This window comes from Heloderma suspectum, chromosome 3, assembly GCF_057233095.1.
Source record: "Heloderma suspectum isolate Gila_16-S chromosome 3, 16-S_ref, whole genome shotgun sequence".
In the NCBI taxonomy this organism is placed as follows: Eukaryota; Metazoa; Chordata; class Lepidosauria; order Squamata; family Helodermatidae; genus Heloderma; species Heloderma suspectum.
The window spans coordinates 280,634,325-280,648,103 of record NC_139460.1 but is presented as its reverse complement, the minus strand read 5'-3'; the positions used below and the strand labels follow the sequence as shown (position 1 = coordinate 280,648,103).

The following is a 13,779-nucleotide window of genomic DNA, read 5'->3' as shown; positions in this document are numbered from 1 at the left end:
CCTCTGATGTAGTCATCCATTCATCCACCTCTACCTCTGATGGTCTCCAGAGCCCCATGGGCTCCCCCATGAGGCTGCACACAGAAAGGGAACAAGCTACAGTTGACCCCTACAATATTGTCCAGGTCTTTTCAACAGTATGTAGTTTGACACATTAACCCATGTTAAGCTGGGTGGGATATAAGAATTTTTTTTAAGTTTTCACTGTTCAAGGCTGGTTCACACCTACATATTCATTACTATGACTTACTATCAAGTGATGACTTGCATGTGTCAGTGAGACATCACTGCTCTCACACCACGGATAGAACTTTTATGTTGTCCCATGTCATCAGTCAATGGAGTCAGTTCATGCATTCAACTGCTGGTGATCCAATAATGAGATGCATGAACACGTGAACCCAAGCCTTGGTGTTTAATGTTGAAATTAATAGTGACATCAGCATAGTACAATACCCAGGAACATTGACCCTTTGTGGCATGCCAGCTTTAAACAGCTGTTTGTACTTGTGGTTCTTCTGCAACCGAAGTGGATCTCTAAAGTACAGATTTGTTACAGATTTGGAAGTATATGCATAGCCCTTATTTCCTGATGTTAGATCACTGCCTGAATGTATCTGATACCTGCAGGTCCATATGCACTAAGAGCTTCAGCCAGCATTAGTCCTCCATCACCTTACCAGCCAGTGAAAAGACAGCAGAAGAATGGTAGGCTGTGCACCTTGAATGGCTGGCTTCCTAGTTTCAGTATGCAGTTGGACAAGGGAGAAAATAATACCAGCCTTTTCTAGGAATGGTTTCCACATTTCCAGAAAGATGTTACAATACCCAGCTAGGAATATAGGTGGCAGCTCTGTGAGGGAGCTCTTTGTGTAATTCCCAGTGACATAAAGAGACAGAAAGTTTTGTTTAGCATGATTAAGGTGGGGTGGGTGGGTTAATAATGGGGAGGGGGAGTAGGAGAAGTGGAACAGGCAGTAAAAATCATTCTAATTGTTGCCCAAGAAAAGAAACTTGCTGCTGTTTGCTGTTGGCCAGCCAGATGGCTTCCATTTAGACTTTATTGCCAGTGATTCTCAAATGTTTTGAATCCACTCTGCCTTCTAGGAGCCTGCAACCCAAAACAAAAAACACATGGTCTACCAGTGATCGTGCAGAGATCCTTGCACACAGTTATGTGCATAAAGCCTGCTACTGCCTAAGGATCTGTAGGATGTGATACTAATTTCAAGCCCAGCATTAGGAGGAGAATCTCTCTGCCCTTCTCCTAAAGCTACAGGGAGATATCATTAGAAGAGCCAAGCAACTCTTTCTGCGCTCCCTTCTTTCCAAACCACTTTGGGATATTGCAGCTATGTAATGTGGATAAATGAAGGTTTTCTGCCAGAGGCTATTCTACTCCTTCAGCTTGGTTGATCCATGGACAAAGGCTCCATCTATCTCAGGATCCAATCCTTCCCTGGAACAAGGTGCCTCATAGGATAGCCAGGTAGAAAAGAGAATAAAAGAGGGAATTTCAGCAGGTGTAGTGGAAATTTGATCTTCTACATAACAAAGGTTCAGGAGTCCTGTTCTCCTTGGCATCTGGCCACCCAAGGGGGCCCTCCAAAGGCTCTCACTCTACAGTGAGAACTACTGTATTAATGAAACTGAAGTTAAAATGTATGACTAAAAAGCAGTCTCAGGGGTTCATCACATGGAGCATTTCTCCTGCTATTGAGATGGGTCTCTCACGGAGGTTTGCGGGCTCTTTAGATGACGCCGTTACCCTACAGGGTGTCTCCCGCAATTTCCCCTAGCCTATCCCATCTTTTCCTCAAATGCAAGAAATGTGGTATTTTTTCCACCCCACGGAACAAGAGCAGCATGAACTCCCTGAGAAATTCTCCAATAGTGGAAGAAACCACTCTATCTGCCTGCTGTGGGCGTTTGTTTTCAGTTGCTGGGGGCACGTGTGGTCAGAATGACAAAGGCATTGAGGATGGGAGCGGGGTGTGCAGGAGCAGATTTGACAGATGTGAGGGCAAGAATTGCCTGTTGATTGCAACTCCTGCCTCCGCTCAAGTCTTGCTGTGGATAGGGATGTACGAAAATTCCGCCACAGATCTCGGGGAGGCCAAATGCCAGCGCATTCGGCCCCCCAAAATTGGTGGTGGAACAGCCGCCCCCCCCACCCGGGACGACGCTTACCTTGGGCAGATCTTCCTGGCAGCAGCAGCTCCGGCAGCGGTGCGGCGGCGGTGGCGGTGGCTGCCGGTCTTCCGACCAGCCGCCGCCGCCGCCATTTCCAGTTTAAAAAAAAAAACACGTTATAGGCTATGTAAAGATTTACGTAGCCTATCATGGCTAGGTTTTTTAAAAAAACCCGTGATAGGCTACGTAAATGTTTACGTAGCCTATCACGGCTGACTTTAAAAAAAACAACGCGCGTACGCACATGGCAGCGCCCATGGGCGCCGCCATTTGCGTTCCTTGTTTTGGCACGTCTTAGTCTACGTAAACATTTACATAGACTAAGACAGCGAAAATAAGGGGAACGCAAATAGCGTAGATGCTACGCTGTTTGCGTTCCCCTTATTTTCGCCATCTTAGTCTACGTAAATGTTTACGTAGACTAAGACGTGCCAAAATAAGGAACGCAAATGGCGGTGGCTTTGGCCGCTGCCATTTGTGTACGTGCGTTTGTTTTTTAAAGTCAGCCATGATAGGCTACGTAAACATTTACGTAGCCTATCACAGCTGACTGCAGGAACACGAACGGTGGCGGCTACGGCCGCCGCCATTTGCGTCCCTGCTAGCCAGCGGCCGGATGTCCGGCGACTGGCGGAGCCGGCCGTCGGTTCTGCAGAATCCCTGAGGAGCACAGCCGGCCGGCCAGCATTCCGGGGGGGGGGGAGGAACAGAGCGCCTCCCCCCCCGGCGAGGATTCCAGGGGGAGGGACGGAACGCCTCCCCCCCAACCATAAACATAATTCGCGAAAGGTAAGTACCTTTCGTACATCCCTAGTTGTGGAAGGACTTTCCTTCCCAGGTAAATGCTTGAGCACGTTTGTCAGTTAGAGAGAGAAGAAGGTAAAATGCCTCACTACAATGAAGAAACACATCAGATTCCCCACCCCACCAAGCTCAGAAACAACGTCCTCTGTTCTTTCAGAGCACCCAATTAAGTTCAGTGGGGCTTACTCCCAAGTAAGTGTGCTGAGGGTTGCAGACTTACAGGGTGACCTTATGTCTACTCAGAAGTAAGTCCCATCGAGTTCAATGAGGTTTACTCCCAAGTAAGTTTGCCATGGGTTGCAGACTTACAGCACAATCTTACATTTTATGTCTGCTCAGAAGTAAGTCGGAGGTTTCCTGGGGGCTGTGAGAAAAGAGTACAGCAGAAGTTAAGCTACAGAAACCAGAACCCTACCCGCCCCCCCGCTCCTTTGCACACATGCCAGGGAGCGGGGGAGGCACTCCCTCAGTTCAAACCACATGTCTGCCATGTCAAGGAGCCCTTCCTAATCCTGCAAAGAAACCGAGAGCAGGAAGCTCAGGAAAGGATGTGGGTTTTTGCAGGTTTTTTGCTTCATTTGTAGAAACACCCTCAGTTAATCAAGAAGGAGTACAGAGGGTTTTTCCCCACACCTTGTTAAACCCTTTACAAATTAAAACATAGCTAATGTGTGTGTTGTGTGCATGCTAGGGAACTCCGCCATGCCCCCTCTTTAATGAGCTTCTGCCACGCATTAAAAACATGGGTTGTTCAGGCAGGCATTTGGGGTGAGTTAGGGTATTTTTTAGAAATATGATGTTTTTAATGTAGTATTTTATTGTTTAAACTGTTCTTTTGTTCTACAGCGCCCAGAGTGGCTGGGTGACCAGCCAGATGGGCAAATGAATGAATGAATGAATGCTCATGCACATATGGAAGCTTTAAAAAGCCTTAGTTTTCCATATTAAGATTTATCAGTGTGACCTAACTAAGTATGGTGTGTGTGTGTGTGAGAGAGAGAGAGAGAGAGAGAGAACTACCTGCCTGCTAAGGTCTATAGACTGACATATATCCTTTACAGCAGGCGTGGGCAACTTTTGGATGTTTGGGCCTACAGTGCTCATCAGCCTTAGCCAGCATAGTGAATGGTGAGGGACGATGGGAGTTGTAAGCCAAAACATCAGTAGAGCCACAAGTTGTCCACCCCTGCTTTACAGCATTTCTAAGATGGTAATCCTTAGATGTGGAAAAATACTTCGGAGTAAATCCCACTGATTTCAGCAGGATTTATTTCAGAGCAAATATGCATACGGTTGGGCTGTGATCTCACCAGCCTCTTGCAAAAATCACATTTTATAATGTACCGAAATGAAACAACAATGAGCCAACAATGTGATGTGGCTGCAAAAAAGGCAAATGCTCTTTTGGGCTGCATTAATAGAAGCATAACTTCCAAATCCCAGGAAGTACTAGTTCCCCTCTACTCTGCACTGGTTAGACCTCATCTGGAGTACTGTGTCCAGTTCTGGGCACCACACTTTAAGAAGGATGCAGACAAACTGGAGAGGGTTCAGAGGAGGGCAGCAAAGATGATCAGGGGACTGGAAACAAAGCCCTATGAAGAGAGACTGAAAGAACTGGGCATGTTTAGCCTTGAGAAGAGAAGACTGAGGAGAGATATGATAGCGCTCTTCAAGTACTTGAAAGGTTGTCCCAGAGAGGAAGGCCAGCATCTCTTCTCAGTCATCCCAGAGTGCAGGACATGGAATAATGGGCTCAAGTTACAGGAAGCCAGATTCCGGCTGAACATCAGGAAAAAATTCCTGACTGTTAGAGCAATACGACAATGGAACCAATGACCTAGGGACCTCCCACACTGGAGGCATTCAAGACGAGACTGGACAGACATCTGTCAGGGATGCTCTGACTTGGATTCCTGCATTGAGCAGGGGGTTGGACTCGATGGCCTTGTAGTTCCCTTCCAATCCTACTATTCTATGATTCTATGAAACTTAAGGATTTTGTCCCCAGCATCTGTGTCTCTCTCCCTCTCCATCACACACATACACAGCATTTCTCTTTACACCAACTTGTTTGTACTGAGTAAAAGGGGCTGCTTTGATGTCCTTGCACTGGTGGCTATGGAGCAGGCTGTCAGGAGAGTTGTACAGCGGCTCGCCAGTCCTCTTCCTCAAAGCCATCTGAAACTAATCCGATTCTATTACTGTCCAGGAGTGAATCATTAAGCCTACAATCCGAGTCCTGAACATTTTAAATGGACTACGAATCAGTACAGGGTTGCAGTCTTAGATAGGATTTGTTTTCGTTTTGCTGCAGGGAGAAACGTGTCCTGACTTTATGAGACATGTGATGTTTCTGTGAATGAAACTGGCAATTTTAATAGCATAAATAAACTGGATTAAGCAGCCAAATCCTTCCCAAATCATAATTAGATAAGAAAAAATATATCAAGTATACTAGCCAAGGGCTTTTCCATTCCTCTTCTGTCTTTTTTTTTTTTACTGGCTTCTTCAAAAGGACAATTCTTTTACAATTAACACACAATCATAACTGTGTAATGATTACTTTTTCACACAAGCAATTACTACTGTTTAATTAGGGCTGAACTAGCAACATCTCTGGTGTGTCACACAAGTGTGCAGAGACTCATTCAGGTGTATTTGAAGCTGCACAAACTATTAATAATATTAATATCTTATATTAATGTTTTATAATATTAATATAAAATTAATACACCATCCCCAAAAGCCAGTCTTGAAAGGGAGTTGCTGTTGGTTCCATCGTCTTATTTTCCTAATATTTATTAATTAAAATATTTATGAATCACCTTTCTGCCCCTAAGTGCCCCTGAGGTGCTAATCAATTTTAAAAAACAATACTGCATATCAAAAGCAATCAGATTAAAAGAAGAACATAACCGTCTTTAAAACAAATTTTAAAAGTTGAGTTTAAAACCCATCGGAGCTGGGTGGAACATGACAACTTTTTGCCCTGCCAGCTGCTCTGCAATGACGGGGCCAATCTGACCTCCTTAGGGAGGGAGTTCCATAATCAGGGTGCTGCCATAGAAACAGCCCTGTCCTGTGTTCCCACCAAACTAACCACTCGGTGGTGGGTCATATAACAGGGCTTTTGCAGAAGATTGTAAGTTAGCCAGGCTAAGATGGGAGGAGGCAGTCTGGTTTAGAAGTAAGAAACAGCACCATGAATTGAGCCTGGAAATCAATTAGAAGCCAGCCAGTATAGTTGGTGTAAGGCCAGTGTTATATGGTCAACACACAGCATATGCCAGACACCTGCTGCACTGGGCCACCAAAGTGTGGAGCTGATATGCAACATTTGGCGTACCGTACGACACTTATCAATATCTTCTCTAATGACACTTATTTAGGGGCAGTTTGTGGTGGTCTTATTCTTAGCTTTAATCAGAGTTCCATGGAGAGAAAACAACTATTTAGGGTGCGATCCTACACATTTTCCCAGCATGCCCCAGTCAGCATAGGATTGCACCCTTAAAAACAGAGTACAATGCCTAACACAGTCCCAAGCAATCAGGCATTTACAATAACCAGAAAAGTATGGTGTGTAATGTATGCACCAGGCATTTAGAAAGTTAAGTGAAGTTACTGTTGCCTAGTTTTGTAGCGGCCTAGTGCCAAAGCTAGGCTGAAGGAGTTGACAGCTTGTAAGTTGATTTCTCTATTACTTCCTGGCAGGTGCTCCAGCCTCCAGGTGCAACAGTAGTGGAGTTCTGAGAAGAAATCACCAGCAAGGTGCCACTGCAGGCATCAGCCACATGTCAGAGCAAATGCAAGGGGATCATCAGACTTGTGTTTTAACCAGTGTAGGCAGATAGTGAAGGTGTGAAATTGAAAAAAGGCATGGATGTCTCCTACCTTATTCCTCCCCGACAGGTTTCATGCTCTTACTTAGAGCTCTGGCTCCCACAAGGGAGTGTTAGAGCCTTTATTACTTTCTCTATAATGAGATTTTTTAGATGTGTGGCAAAGTCACATTCTGTATCTCAGATGCAGGCCAGTTCAGCTATGGGGGGGGGGGGGCGGGCGGCAAAGCTGTAATTCTTGCTGCTACTCGGTATTCCACAGCTTCCTTTAATATACTTTAAACTCCCTGTGGAAATAGTAAGCTCCCTGGATGCCTAGTGTCACTGTAACCACATTCCTTTTCCATCCACCACTTAATTCTTGGGTAAAAGATGCACGGCTTACATACTGCCTTCTCCCTTGCTTCCCATCTTGATCTCTTAGTACAGGGGTGGGGAGCTGTCATCCTCCAGATGTTGCTGGACTTCAGCTCCCATCAGCCAGTCAGCATGGCCAATGGTCAAGGCTGGTAGGAGTTAACATCCCACAACATCTGGTGGGCAACAAGCTACCCACCCCATCTTAGAATACCCAAGGTTTTGATCTTAAAAAAAAAAACTTTAATTCCATCAATGTGTTAACTTCGCCTGTGATTAGGGATGTCAGGGGACTGGAAACAAAGCCCTATGAAGAAAGACTGAAAGAACTGGGCATGTTTAGCCTTGAGAAGAGAAGAGATTGAGGGGAGATATGATAGCGCTCTTCAAGTACTTGAAAAGTTGTCACAGAGAAGAAGGCCAGGATCTTTTCTCGATCATCCCAGAGTGCAGGACATGGAATAATGGGCTCAAGTTACAGGAAGCCAGATTTCGGCTGAACATCAGGAAAAACCTCCTGACTGTTAGAGCAATATGACAATGGAACCAATTACCTAGGGAGGAAGTGCACTTTCCCACATTGGAGGCATTCCAAATGAAGCTAGATAGCCATCTGTCAGGGGTGCTTTGACGATGGCCTTGTAGGCCCCTTCCAACCCTACTATTCTATGACTATTCTATGACTTGGATTCCTGCACTGAGGAGGGGGTTGGACTCGATGGTCTTATAGGCCCTTCCAACCCTACTAGTCTATGATTCTATGTACAGTATGAGAATTTCATTTTTGCTTGCAAAACATGTGAGCATGCCCCATTCGAAGCTCCAAATGTGCGCATGACTGAAAATGGTAAAATTGCTGAACATGTGCTCATATTGGTCTCATTCCTAATTCCCAGTTTGATTTGTGCAAAATTTCTAATTCACACGTATTTTCTCAGTAGACTGAATAAGACCAGCTTTAGTTGTACAATGAAAGGGAAGTTCTGCAAATTAGGAAAATTTGTGCAGATTTGGGGAGATTTGCACAAAGCTCCTGTTCAATCGCTGCTCAATTTGCACAAGTTTCCTGTTCATACTAGGCGAGCAATGATTGCAAATGTGGAATCGCACATGGATGAGTGCTGAGACAATCTTCGGAGAATCCTAACAATTTCAGATATCACTCATTCACCCATTCCTAGCTGTGATCCTATACCCACGTACCTAGAAATAAACCCCATCAAACTTAATAGGACTTCCTTCCAAGTAGAGATATCGGGCATCTCTACACCAGCCTAAAATCCTGCATTTAAAATGGGGCTTTCTGCTTCTGTTTTAAATGCAGGATCACAACAAGTCCCTTTTTCACATGCTTCCTTTTCCCTCACCCCCTTCCCCCTCCTTTTTCCCGTATCTGAGTCTTCCATTATCTTTCATTGATCTCGCTCCTCTTCTTGCCACTTTTACTCTTTTCACAGAGGAAAATGAAGTGGAACACAGCCGGGTAATTTGATAGCTCATTATCTGCAATCTATTAAAAAACAGAACAAAGGACATTTAGTGCAGGAGATGCCTTGAACGATCACAGCTTCATGTAAAGAGCCCGCAAACTTCCATGAAGGAGACGGAGTAATCTCAATTGCAGGATAAAAGCTCTGTGTGAAGGAGCCCATAGATAGATAGTATTGTCCTGTTAGAATGTCATGCGTAGCAAGTTCTTGGTGGATGTCCCCCCCACCCCAAACACTCAATATCCCTTCTCCTGGAGACTTTTCAAAGTAACAGCATGCGTGTATTTCCAAAGCAATGAGGGAGAATTTAGTTGAATTGGCATTTTCATAAGATCTTACCAAATTCACACTTCCCAAATCAATATAGTTGCTGAAATACTGTTATCCTTCAGTATTCACACTCCTCAGAATTTTGCAATTCAATTCTCCAAAAGAAAAAAAAAAGTGTATATATTTTAGGATTCTACAACTGAAGTGCCACCACTGAGAAGACTGGTAGCTGTTCACATCACCTCCAATGGCATGCGTACCCATAGAGGACCCCTTACTGAAGCTCTTAACATACAGGTAAGCCATCCAATTGAAGGTGGTCCTACAAGTATCTTGTCCTGAGGTTAAAATGGTGAAATGGGTAGGGCTTTAACTTGTCATTTTATATAGGCATTGGATGAAACTCATTGGAGGAATTTCACTGCTATTTCACAGGAGATCTTTCTGTTGGAATCTGGTCAAGAAGCATGGTTTACAAAGACTGCACATTGATTTTTTTCAGAGCTGAGATGCATTCATTTTTAATTTACAAGATTTATATACTAATCTATATCTAGCAAGATGCATTTATTTGAAGCATGGCACCCCCCAAAAGCTATATGCACTGTGGGTGGAGCTCACCTGGTCTTCTGCCCATCTGCAGAGCAGATTTGGATGACTACAAGGCCACACTGCATTGGCATTATTATCTGCATAACACAATTTGTGGTGCTGACATGGTGCTCCGCCATGCTACATTGTTTTTATTTTCTGGGGGAGGGGGACTTATTCCATATTTCCAGTATGTGGCAAATGAGGAGCATCAGAAGTTCATTTGCAGATTTACCATTAGAATAACAGATTTTTTGGTTCTTGGGAGGTTTTCAAAAGAACACATGTGGGAACTGAACTTATTTTAAAAAACACACCTGTCATGTACACAGCTGGAAGATTGTTTAGCTTTTTTAAGAAGGAAGAAGGAAAGGTCCTTAGCTCAGTAGTAGAGCACATACCTTGCCAGTTTCAAGCCCTGGCACCTCCAGAAAGCAATGGGAAAGATTCCTGCCAGAGATCCTAGAGAAATACTGGCAGGCAGTATAGTTTTAAATTAGATGGACCAGTGGTTTGGCTCAGTATAAAGCAGCTTCCTCTCTTCTTTTCTGAGGATCCCCCAACTCTCTGAAGCAGATTTGTAGAGGGCACAGGGGGACAAGAGGATGTGGAGGTCACATTCCACCAGTGTTATCCTTCCACTGGCAGAACAACAATTCTGGATCAAAGCCATTATCTGTATATTGATTTTAACATTCTTCATAATTATTTATTTATTACATTTATATCCCACCTTTTTTCCTCCTTAAGGAACCCAAGGCGGCATACATAGTCCTCCTTGTCCTCCATTTTATCCTCACAACAACAACCCTGTGAGGTGGGTTGGGCTGAGAGTCTGTGACTGGCCCAAAGTCACCCAGTGAGCTTCCATGGCTGAGTGGGGACTAGAACCTGGATCTCCCAACTAAAAGTCATTTGAATAGTTTGCCTTGATTTCTGTACATATAGTTTCATATCTCCACATCTACCATAGACCCTTTGGAGGGTATATATAGAGACATCTTAAATAAGTCCACATGCCTTGGGAAGAAGTTCATGTAATGTCTGGATGACATTAACACATTCAGGCACTGTCATTGGGTAGTATCCCATGTGCTCATGGGACCCACCTCTTGCACAATGGCGGTTTGGAGCTTCTAAAAATAACCCCAAACAAGTGGAAACGTTCATTTCCTGAACAGGGCAGATCAGTGGAGATTGCAGAAGGGAGCGTTTCCACTTGTATCTGAGGTTATTTTTAGAAGCACGAAAACCCCATCGCACAGGTGATGAGTCCTGAAAGCACAGGGTGTGGAGTGGTCCCATTAGATACTGCCCACCTAATTCAAGTAATGTCATTAAATGTTTCTGGTAATATACCCATCACAGAACATAATTTGGAAATGCTATTGTGACCAATTCCTGCAAGCTAAAAAACACAGAGACATATATATCTCAAACAATAAAAAAATCTTCCATGGTTTAGTTAAAAATGTATTCTGTGGTTGAAAAAAGAAAGGGAACATTAATTTCTTTTCCCTTTCCTCCAATATTTTGTGAGCAAATATTAATAGACAACCGTTCATATAACTGTATTTTTTGAAACTCGCCTGCAACAGAAGATGTAGAGTGTGTGTGTGTGTGGGGGGGGGGGGGCTTGTTATGTTTGTTAAGTTTAACTATATGAATTACCAGCAACCGTCACTCTGAAGAATTAGACCCACTAGAGTATTTTGTTACATTTCAAGGAAAGAGAAAGAGAGTACAAAGCCGTTATACTATTAAGCAAGTTCACTGGAGCTGCTGTTCTTATGCTCATTATTCAAGCCGCTCTTTAGTTCAATTATACACCTCTACAGCTAAAGAAGATAGATGAAGGTCATTTGGGAGTTGTAAACCACAAAGCACTGAATGCAGAGCTATGTTCTTAAACTGATTTACACCTTGTTTTACAGCATGGAGCTTCGATTGAAATACAGGGCCAGTGATTGAAAAGCTTCCGTTCTTGGGCTGGGAGCCTCTTGCTATAATTATTACCTCGATGAAATGCAGAAGACAATGAATATTTCTTTCATTATCAGCATGATGATAAAGACAATAAAAACACAAACCAATAAATTCCTTCTCCATCCTCCCCCTCCCCCAATGCAGCTATCTTGAACACTTGGCCAGGAAACCACTGTGACAGTTCAATGGGATTACATAGCTGGAATATGCTTTCTCTCTCTCTCTGTCGTGTGTGTGTGTGTGTGTGCGCGCGTGCACGTGCGTGTGTTGGGCCAGTCAGGGAGAAAACATATAATTGAAAGAAGCAATTTGCCATTCCAGGAGAAACGAAGAGCCACCATTTTGTACTCATTTACTTCACATATATATCAGTGTGGGGAAGGCAAGGCATATGGAGAAAAAGTTAATTAACAGAGAAAATGTGCATTAAAATAAAATTCTCCTGGGACATTGTCAGCTGATTACCAAATCTATCCAAATGAAAGACTGGCAACATAATTTCTGCAGGACTCACTATGCTAATAGCTGAAACTAGAGACAATCTAGTCCATTATCTTCTTTGACTTTCAGGAGGCAGTAGCCACCAAACAATGTCTACATATATCTGCCTTTTTGTTAGGTCTGAAAGAGATTTTTAACTTTTTTTCCTCACATGAATAAAATTATAGTAAATGCTGATTTCCTCTTCCTCCTTGTGGAGAACCTGGTCTTAGGGTGGGAGCCTCTATGGTAGGGCAATCCTTATCCCCAAAGATGGAGAATCACCCCTCACCACTGGGCAATTCCTCCTTAGACTTCTGCTGCCACCATTAAACTACATTGCTTTATGTAAAATACACCTTTTTCTCTAAGGAAAATGTTCCCTAATGTTTTGTCTCATTAGGCATGAGACAAAATAGATCAGAGGTACCCAGAAAATAAACAAAGATATAGTATTTTATTGAAAAGAAATTAAATATTTACAAGTGCTGTTACTATTTTGTAAACTGCCCAGACAGCTTCAGCTACGAGGCAGTATAGAAATGGTAGTAGTAGTAGTAGTAGTAATACTTTTAAACAGGGTTTCTATAAGTTACTATTACCACCAAACAGTTGTTAGAAGCCCCAGTTCCTACCCCTAACCAACCTTAAGCCAATTACCCTATCAAGATCCCCAGTTAATTCATGATAGTAACAATGAGGACTTGAAAAGCAATCTTCTTTCTCTGACTTCCACCTAGAACCTTCAAGGGTGTTCACCAGGCTTCTCATGGAATCTTCAGTTTAGCCCAGCAGCTGCTTAGTCTTCAGACCACTGCCATCCACTGACACTCAGGCTTCAGCTCTTTCCTTTGAAGGCTGCTCCAGGAGTCTTCCTCTCCTCACTTGCAGACCTTCTTCAGCTTCTGCCTCACATGCTCTCAGCTTGGCCTCCCAGTCTTGTAGCTGCTCTTCTTCCTGGCTGTTGTCTTCTTCAGGCTCCCCCAGCCTCTCACAAAGACATCTGATGACTCTTCCTCAGGCAACTCTCCAGCCAAACTCCACCTGACAGACTCCTTATATACGCTCCAGTCAGAATCTGCCAGCCAATCAGCTTTGGTGTGGCCAACATTCTATCCCCCCCCCCCCGTCTCCATTTAAATTTAGGACTAATGGGCATCCTTAGACTGTTTAGTTATTCTCCAATCAGATGGTACCAATTTTAATCCTGCCTTCTCATATATAAGGACAGAAACCTGGCTTCATTTTCACCTCTTCGTGGTAACAGTAATTATCATTTTGCAGCACACCATATTTACAATGTAACTCTCCTGAGGCACAGGACTCTAGTAAAAAGTGTACATTTTTCTTCTGCAGTTAAACCATTCAGTCCTTCAGTCACTAAAACAGAACATAACAGTTAAACTTTTACCTCATTTTCTTTACATCCCCCCCACCCCTTCTTAACAAGTGGAACACTGTTATCCTTTCTGGGATATAGTATGGAGCACAACAATAACTTAGGGATTTAGGAAGTCTTTAACATACCAGATACCATTTCCCTTTTGAATTCTGAGGCATGTCTTGCCCAAACATTATGTCTGTGACCACCTTGTGTTGTCTAGGTACATTTTCAGTTTTGAACTTAAATTCTGGCAACAACCAAAACCATTGTTGCAACTTTGTGGCTGCATTAAACATGGTTTGTAAGCATATCAAAATAGAATAACTTGTCAGTACCACCAACTTTTGTCCCCACACATAGGATATCCATTTGCACAGTA

The 13,779-nt window shown here is 43.5% G+C and overlaps 1 long non-coding RNA gene across 1 annotated transcript in view; it reads left to right on the top strand.

Moving 5' to 3' along the window:
• The window catches only part of LOC146351333 (uncharacterized), a 107,880-nt gene extending 95,667 nt beyond the window's left edge, over nt 1-12,213 (top strand). Inside the window, exons 2-3 of the long non-coding RNA XR_014788895.1 lie at nt 9,149-9,256; nt 11,485-12,213. This is a non-coding gene — a long non-coding RNA (uncharacterized LOC146351333). The remainder of the gene's footprint in view (nt 1-9,148; nt 9,257-11,484) is intronic.
• Nucleotides 12,214-13,779: the final 1,566 nt, after the last annotated feature.